The sequence below is a fragment of the Nyctereutes procyonoides genome, unplaced genomic scaffold, assembly GCF_905146905.1.
Source record: "Nyctereutes procyonoides isolate TBG_1078 unplaced genomic scaffold, NYPRO_anot_genome, whole genome shotgun sequence".
Lineage (NCBI taxonomy): Eukaryota > Metazoa > Chordata > Mammalia > Carnivora > Canidae > Nyctereutes > Nyctereutes procyonoides.
The window spans coordinates 58084799-58093569 of NW_026575140.1; the positions used below are offsets into that span (position 1 = coordinate 58084799).

Genomic DNA, 8771 nt, shown 5'->3' on the forward strand with positions numbered 1-8771 from the left:
GATGTCTCTCCTGGAGCCCACGGGGCACATAAAGGGGAGGCACGGGTCCCCAGCTGTGACCCTTGGGGTCTCAGTGCCGGAGGGCTGGGCTTTCTGGGTGCAGGGACCTACCCAGTTGAGTGTTTAATTTTCAACAAAAGGCAAAAATCATGAATTTCATGCAGACACAAAAATGAGCACCTGTTATAGATTTTTTTTAGATTTATTTATTTGTTTGAGAGAGAGAGAGAGAGCAGAGGGAGAGGGAGAGGGAGACAGAATCTCAAGCAGACTCCCCTCTGAGCGCAGAGCCCATGTTGGGCTCAATCCCATAACCCTGAGATCATGACCTGAGCCAAAACCAAGAGCTGGTTGCTTACCCCACTGAGCTCTCCAGCAGCCCTGCCTGTTGAGGATTTTATTCTACTTGCTAATCAGTGAGGGAACCAAGTAGATGGTTTAACAGGTTGAAAAGAAAGTCCCATTACAGAGATGAAAAGTACAGCATAGGGAATACAGTCAATAATACTGTCATTTAAAAAAAAGAAAGAAAGAAAGAAAGAAAGAAAGAGAAAGAAAGAAAGAAAGAAAGAAAGAAAGAAAGGAAAAGGAAGCATATCCAAGGAACAGACACACTTATCGATGAGGAATATGGCAGTGAATGCACAAATGTACAGCAGACTGGTTTTTCCCCAGAGCTAGGGAGGCAAGGAAGAGAGTCAATTCACCCTGCACAGCATAGGACATCATTTCCATCTCTACAGACAATAATTCTTTTTGGGTTGCCACCAGGTGTCTGTGCTTCACAGGGAACTGGGACCAGAAAACCCAGAGGGCGGGGGGGGGGGTCCTCCAGGATTTCCACAGTGCATTATTCTCCCCTGAAACAAAGTTTTCTTGACGTGAGAGAAGGCAGGGCCGAGGCGAAGGGGTCAGAGAGAAGAACAGGTGAATGGAGCCTCTGGGAGAGGCTGGGCATCAGGAGTAGTTCCAGACCAAGGGGAAGGGCTCCCACATTTCCAGGAGGTGCTGGAGCCTTCAGGATTCAGTTGTTACCCGTGACCTGAGTCCCTGCTGAATTCTGCAGAGAAACTTGGATGTGGAAGACCCCAGGGCTGGCTTCAGGGACAGCCTGGGAAGGTGAGGCCAGGATTCAAGGCTGGACCCTGCAGCCTCCAAGGGCACAGGGCTGGAGTGGACAGCAAGGCCTCTCAGTCAGGTGCTGCCCCATCCCCACAGCAGGGAGGCCCTGAATGCCAAGCCAGTGGACCAGACCTGGAGCCAGAAAGGACCCTGTGAGAGAATTCCTGCCTGGGGGACATTCTGGCCCCCTGTGATCTCCGCCCTGAAACCCCCAAAGCTGAGAGCGGGGAGGAGGCACTTCAGTGCCCACAGAGCTGAAGATCATCTCAAAACCATCGAGCCGGGCAGGTGGAGGCCAAACCCTGCCTCTCCCTCTCTCTCTGGCCAGCTGGTGCCTGGATTCTCAGGGAAATGACAAATTCTCAGTCTCCCCGGTAGGTGGCGCCCTCCCCCCTGCGAGGGACTGTGGCAGGTGCCTGCCCCCCACTGACCTGGGGTTCCCCAGAGGAACCACGGGAACCTTGGACACTTCGGCCTGGGGGGAGGGGGTCCGGGGGGGTTGGGCAGGGTCAGGAGACAGCAGGTGGAGCTGGGAGCTGAAAGCCCTGACCAGGAAAGGGGTGCTGGCCAGAAGTCCTTTCTCCATTCCCCCTCACCATGCACGGTGCTTATTCTTCCCACTGTTTCACTCCACTTGGCACAATAATAGAAATTCCAACCACTAAAAACTCATAGGTTTTACTGCAAAAAACACCAAATTACCCAATTCGTAAATGGAGAGAAGATTGAATAGGCATTTCTACCAAGAAGATACACACATGGCCAACAAGCCCATAAAGGATTCTCGACACCATTGATCATTTAGGGAAATGAGAATCAAAGCCGCCTGGGTGGCTTAGTCAGTCGGTTGAGCATCCAAGTCTTGATTTTGGGATGGGGTGGGGGTTCCTGAGTTCGAGTCCTGTGTTGGGCCCCGTGCCCAGCATGGAGCCTACTTAAAAAAACAACAAAACAGGGGCAGCCCAGGTGGCTCAGTGGTTTAGCGCTGCCTTCTGCCCAGGGTGTGATCCTGGAGACCCAGGATCGAGTCCCTCGTTGGGCGCCCTGCATGGAGCCTGCTTCTCCCTCTGCCTGTGTCTCTGCCTCTCTCTCTGTGTCTCTCATGGATAAATAAATAAAATCTTTAAAAAAGAAAACAACAAAACAAAAAACCACAGTGAGATACCTTCACACCATTTAGGATGGTTACTATTAAAAAACAAAATGAGGGATCCCTGGGTGGCGCAGCGGTTTGGCGCCTGCCTTTGGCCCAGGGCGCGATCCTGGAGACCCGGGGTCGGATCCCACGTCGGGCTCCCGGTGCATGGAGCCTGCTTCTCCCTCTGCCTGTGTCTCTGCCTCTCTCTCTCTCTCTCTCTGTGACTATCATAAATAAATAAAAATTAAAAAAAAATTTTAAAAAACAAAATGAAACAAAACCCCCAGAAAATGATGTGTCAAAAAAGATGTGAGGAAATTGGGATCCTTGTGTCCTGAGAGTGGGCATGTACAGTGATGCAGCTGCTCTGGAAAACGGTGTGGCAGTTCCTCCAAATATTAAAAACAGAACCACCACATTATCTAGCAATTATAATTCTAGGCATATACCCCAAAGAATTAAGACTAGGGTCTCAGGGACACCTGGGTGGCTTCGTGGTTGAGCATCTCCCTTCAGCTTAGGTTGTGACCCCGGGTCCTGGGATCAAGTCCCACATCGGAGTCCCTGCAGGGAATCTGCTTGTCCCTCTGTCTGTGTCTCTGCCTCTCTCTCTGTCTCTCTGAATAAATAAATAAAATCTTTTAAAAAAAAGAATAGGGTCTCAAGAAACTTTCATGCACCTGTGTTCATAGCAGCATTCTTTACCCCAGCCCTGACATGGAAACAACCCAAGTGTCCACCGACGGAGGAGCAGGTAAACAGAATGTGGCCTATATCCACGGAGTGGAATATTATTCCACCTGAGAAAGGAAGGACATTCCGACACCTGCTACAACGCAGATGAACATTGAGGACATTATGCCGAGTGAACTAAGCCAGTCACTAGAGGACAATATCATGTGACTTCACTTTTATAAAGAACCTCGAGCAATCAAATTAGTTGAGACAGGAAGGAGAATGGTGGCTGCCAGGAGCAAGGCAGAAGGAAGAAGATTCACCAATAAAACCAGAATCATGCTTCACACATCAAAATTCATATCAAAGAGGCTTTAATATTTTTTATTTATTTATTTATTTATTTATTTATTTATTTATTTATTTATTTATTATTTTTTCACGTCAAATGGGTAATGTGCCGCAGTCGTAACAAGGTTTGAGGGCGGCATATGTCACACAGTGGCGTGAACACATAATCATCACATTTATGAGCTACAAAAGGATCAGAGGCTTTAACATTTAAATGTAAAAATTAAATCAAGTATTCTTGAAATGAGCAAGACTTTCTAAAGGTGACTGATTTTAATGAAAACAAAAATAATGGAAACAAGATTAACTTTTTTTTTCCTCCCAAAATATATTTATTAGAGACACTTAGGATGTGCTCTGCTCCTGATGTTTGGCGGCGGGATATTGCAGTAAATAAAACAGATAAATCTCTACCCTTATACAGCTTGTTTTTTAGTGAGGAGACAACACAGATATTATATAACGTGTTGGGTGGTGCTAAGGATTATTGAAGGAAAATGGAGCCAGGAAAGGGAGATTGGAGCAAGAATAAGAGTGAGTTTCATTTCAGGGATAGGGAACAGAAAAAACAAACAAAAAATTGTGAGAAATATCTGTGCTATGTGACAAGAGTTATTTCCCTTAATATGTAAAAAAAATTAATTTTACATCAACATGGGAAAGAGGCACAAACCAATGACAGAAACAGGCCCAGAAATGACAGCAGTGGTGGAATTAGGGGCAAATGCATGTTAAATAGATATGGAGAACCCACATCCATGACCCAAGCCATGCCTCTAGAGATGACAACACTGAATGGAATCCCTCGATTAGATAACACAAAAATTATCTAAAATTAGTGACCTTGACATGGTAAGAGGAACTGTCCACAGCGGAACACAGAGAAGTAAAGGCTGAAAATATATGAATGCCGAGAGTGAGATAACTCTGAGAAGCCTATGATATGTGTGCTGGAGTCCCAAATGGAAGAGGCACCAAAAAAAAAAAAAAATTCCAAGAAATAATGGATGCAAGTTTACAAATTTCATAAAAACTACAAACTCACAGGCCCCAAAAGCTCAATGAACCCAAAACACAAGAAACATGAAGAAAACCACCAAGTTCCATCATAATCACAGTATCAAGGGATGCCTGGGGGGCTCAGTGGTTGATCATCTGCCTTCGGCTCAGGGTGTGATCCTGGGGTCCTGGGATCCAGTCCCACATCGGGTTCCCTGCAGGGAGCCTAGTTCTCCCTCTGCCTGTGTCTCTGCCTCTCTCCCTGTGTCTCTTATGAATAAATAGGTAGAATCTTTGAAAAAATATTTTTATTTTTATTTTTTTATTTTTTTTATAAATTAATTTTTATTGGTGTTCAATTTACCAACATACAGAATAATAATAATAATAATAATGTTGTCTGTTGAGAAAAAACAGCAAATAGATCCTACACCCACCAGAAGAAGAGAGTTAATAAAGATTCGAGCAGAACTCAATGAAATCGAAACCAGAAGAACTGTGGAACACATCAACAAAACCAGGAGTTGGTTCTTTGAAAGAATTAATAAGATAGATAAACCATTAGCCAACCTTATTAAAAAGAAGAGAGAGAAGACTCAAATTAATAAAATCATGAATGAGAAAGGAGAGATCACTACCAACACCAAGGAAATACAAACGATTTTAAAAACATATTATGAACAGCTCTACGCCAATAAATTAGGCAATCTAGAAGAAATGGACGCATTCCTGGAAAGCCACAAACTACCAAAACTGGAGCAGGAAGAAATAGAAAACCTGAACAGGCCAATAACCAGGGAGGAAATTGAAGAAGTCATCAAAAACCTCCCAAGACACAAGAGTCCAGGGCCAGATGGCTTCCCAGGGGAATTCTATCAAACGTTTAAAGAAGAAATCATACCTATTCTACTAAAGCTGTTTGGAAAGATAGAAAGAGATGGAGTACTTCCAAATTCATTCTATGAGGCCAGCATCACCTTAATTCCAAAACCAGACAAAGACCCCACCAAAAAGGAGAATTACAGACCAATATCCCTGATGAACATGGATGCAAAAATTCTCAACAAGATACTAGCCAATAGGATCCAACAACACATTAAGAAAATTATTCACCATGACCAAGTAGGATTTATCCCCGGGATGCAAGGCTGGTTCAACACTCGTAAAACAATCAATGTGATTCATCATATCAGCAAGAGAAAAACCAAGAACCATATGATCCTCTCATTAGATGCAGAGAAAGCATTTGACAAAATACAGCATCCATTCCTGATCAAAACTCTTCAGAAAAAATATTTTTAAAAATGTACAGGATAGATGATGTGAGTGATGGAGGCTCTGAGGTCTGGGGTCAGACTCCTGTGGTGCGTCACCTGGAAATGTCCCGTACCACTTCTGAACGCTCACTTAGGAGAGCTATTTACGACTCGAAGCTCATCTCACATCCCCTGAAAAGTGGAGATAAAAACTGCAGCTAGTATTTACTGTGTGTCTACTCAGTATTCCAGAAACTTAATGTGATTACCTCATTTAATCACCCCCACAACGCTTCCAGTAAGAATCATTAGCGAGTCACTGTTACACATGAGAGGGCTGAGGCACTGCGTGGCATATCTGTATCTAGGGGAGGTTAGGCTAATAAGTGACAGTGATGGGATTTGAATGCAGGTACTTGAAAGCTGAGGGCCCGTGACCCAGGACATGGATCGCATGTGGATGGTTGGTTTTCAGCAAAGGAGCGAAGGTTATTCAGTGCAGAAGGAAAGGACGGTCTTCTCAACGAATAGCGTGGAAACTGTAGGACGTCAAGAACCACACAAACAAAACCAAACCAAAGTGCTCGACATGGATCACAGAACTAAAACGTAGGACATGAAACTGATGAACTTAGCGCAAAATCTTCGTGACCTTTTGGTTCAGCAAAGATTTCTTGGCTCCTGTGCTATCTGTAGAAAACCAAATCCATACATTGGACTTGCTCAGAATGAGAACGTCTCTTCCAAGGACACCGTTAGGAGAATTGAAAAGATAGACAACAGATTGGAAGAGAATATTGGAAAGCCAGATATTGGATAAAGCTTTGTGTATGGAGTATTTGAAAGACTCTAAGGGGCGCCCAGGGGGCTCAGTGGCTGACGCGTCTGCCTTCCACTTGGGCCATGATCCCGGGGTCCTGGGGTTGAGTCCCTGCATCGGGCTCCCTGCTCAGCAGGGTGTCTGCATCTTCCTCTCCATCTGCCTCTTCCCCCACCCCTGCTCAAGCTCTTCTTTGCAAATAAATAAATAAATAAATACATACATACATACATACATACATACATAACTTCACAATAAGAAAACAAGATGGAAAAAATATTTGAAGGGACATATCATCAACCCAGAAACACGCCCATGGCATCCCCTCGCCACCCTGAGTGACCACAGGGATACAAAGCGACCCTCAGTGAGGGATCTGCACCGTGGCCAAGTGGCTGAGCGGAGGGCACCTGGCTGTGCACACGCTGGTGGGACGCAGCAGAGCAGCCCCCTCGCGCCCTCCCGGCAAGCACAGAAACCAGAGCGAGCCCTCTGGAAAATAGCTCGGGACTTTCTGGAAAAGTTAAGCCGGCACTTGTGTGGGAGCACCCGTGGGTGCCCGCGGTGCTGTCGATGGAGTCACGGTGTCTGCAACTCGAGTGCCTGTGCCCGGGGCAGCTTTGCTGGAGACTGCAAACCAGCAGCAGCCTGGGGTCTGACCTCCTCTCCCTGGGTTCCATGGAAGCCACACATTCTCATCCTTGCCCTGTGACTCACTTAGATGAGCCCCCACTTCCCCATCCACTTCCTCGCTGCCCTGGTCCTGCCTCGGCTTACTCCTGAAATGCCACAGCTACCTCTGTGCCCCGACTCACGGATGACCCCGTCAGGTGGTGGCAGAAATCTAAATATAACCTGGCTGGCTGGCAGGCTGGCTGGCTTCCTAGGTGGGCTCAGGCCAAAGACCAAGAGCTGTGCTGTGCTCGGGCTGCAGGATGACACCCCAGGACAGACAGAGGGAGAGAAGGTGTGTGTACTAGGAGGCCCAGTGGTCCAGAGGAAGAGGAGGCCAAACCCCAAGCCAGAGGCGAGGCTGAGAGCTGTGCAGAGGACTAGCGTCCCTAAGGACTGGGTTCCTATCAGGTGCATCCTAACCCCGATAAACTGAGGCCTGAGGGACCTGGCCCAGGCCAAGTCTTCCACTCTTCCATCCCTTTATTCACTCAGGCAGCAAACATTTCCGGAAGTCTCTTCATCGAGGCTCTGGTTTTTTTTTTATAATAAATTTATTTTTTATTGGTGTTCAATTTGCCAACTTACAGAATAACACCCAGTGCTCATCCCGTCAAGTGCCCCCCTCAGTGCCCGTCACCCATTCACCCCCATGCCCCGCCCTCCTCCCCTTCCACCACCCCTAGTTTGTTTCCCAGAGTTAGGAGTCTTTATGTTCTGTATCCCTTTCTGATATTTCCCATACATTTCTTCTCCCTTCCCTTCTATTCCCTTTCACTATTATTTATATTCCCCAAATGAATGAGACCATATAATGTTTGTCCTTCTCCGATTGACTTACTTCACTCAGCATAATACCCTCCAGTTCCATCCACGTTGAAGCAAATGGTGGGTATTTATCGTTTCTAATGGCTGAGGAATATTCCATTGTATACATAGACCACATCTTCTTTATCCATTCATCTTTCGATGGACACCGAGGCTCCTTCCACAGTTTGGCTATTGTGGACATTGCTGCTGGAAACATTGGGGTGTGCAGGTGTCCCAGCGTTTCATTGCATCTGTATCTTTGGGGTAAATCCCCAACAGTGCTATTGCTGGGTCGTAGGGCAGGTCTATTTTTAACTCTTTGAGGAACCTCCACACAGTTTCCAGGGTGGCTGCACCAGTTCACATTCCCACCAACAGTGCAGGAGGGTTCCCTTTTCTCCACATCCTCTCCAACATTTGTTGTTTCCTGCCTTGTTAATTTTCCCCATTCTCACTGGTGTGAGGTGGTATCTCATTGGGACTTCATCAAGATAAGAAGCTTTTGCAGAGCAAAGGATACAGTCAACAAAACTAAAAGACAACCTACAGAATGGGAGAAGATATTTGCAAATGACGTATCAGATAAAGGGCTAGTTTCCAAGATCTATAAAGAACTTATTAAACTCAACACCAAACAAACAAACAATCCAATCATGAAATGGGCAAAAGACATGAAGAGAAATCTCACAGAGGAAGACAGACATGGCCAACATGCACATGAGAAAATGCTCTGCATCACTTGCCATCGAGGCTCTGGTTTTAGACCCACATCCTGCTTTCAAGGCGTGGAGAGCAGAACATCTTCCCGGAAACTACAAATACCTTGACAAGGGCCCTCAGGGGTCTTCAGCCCAGATCTGGGATGGGAGGCGGCAGGGAAGGTTTGCTGGGCGGATTCCCACCCAGGCGCAAGTCCCCAGGGCCAGGA

General features: G+C 46.2%; 1 non-coding gene across 1 annotated transcript; it reads right to left on the reverse strand.

The window, feature by feature from the left end:
* Positions 1-3377: 3377 nt before the first annotated feature.
* Positions 3378-3481, reverse strand: LOC129497997 (small nucleolar RNA U13). Its single transcript, XR_008662040.1, has one exon. It is a non-coding gene; the product is annotated as a small nucleolar RNA U13 (small nucleolar RNA).
* Positions 3482-8771: the final 5290 nt, after the last annotated feature.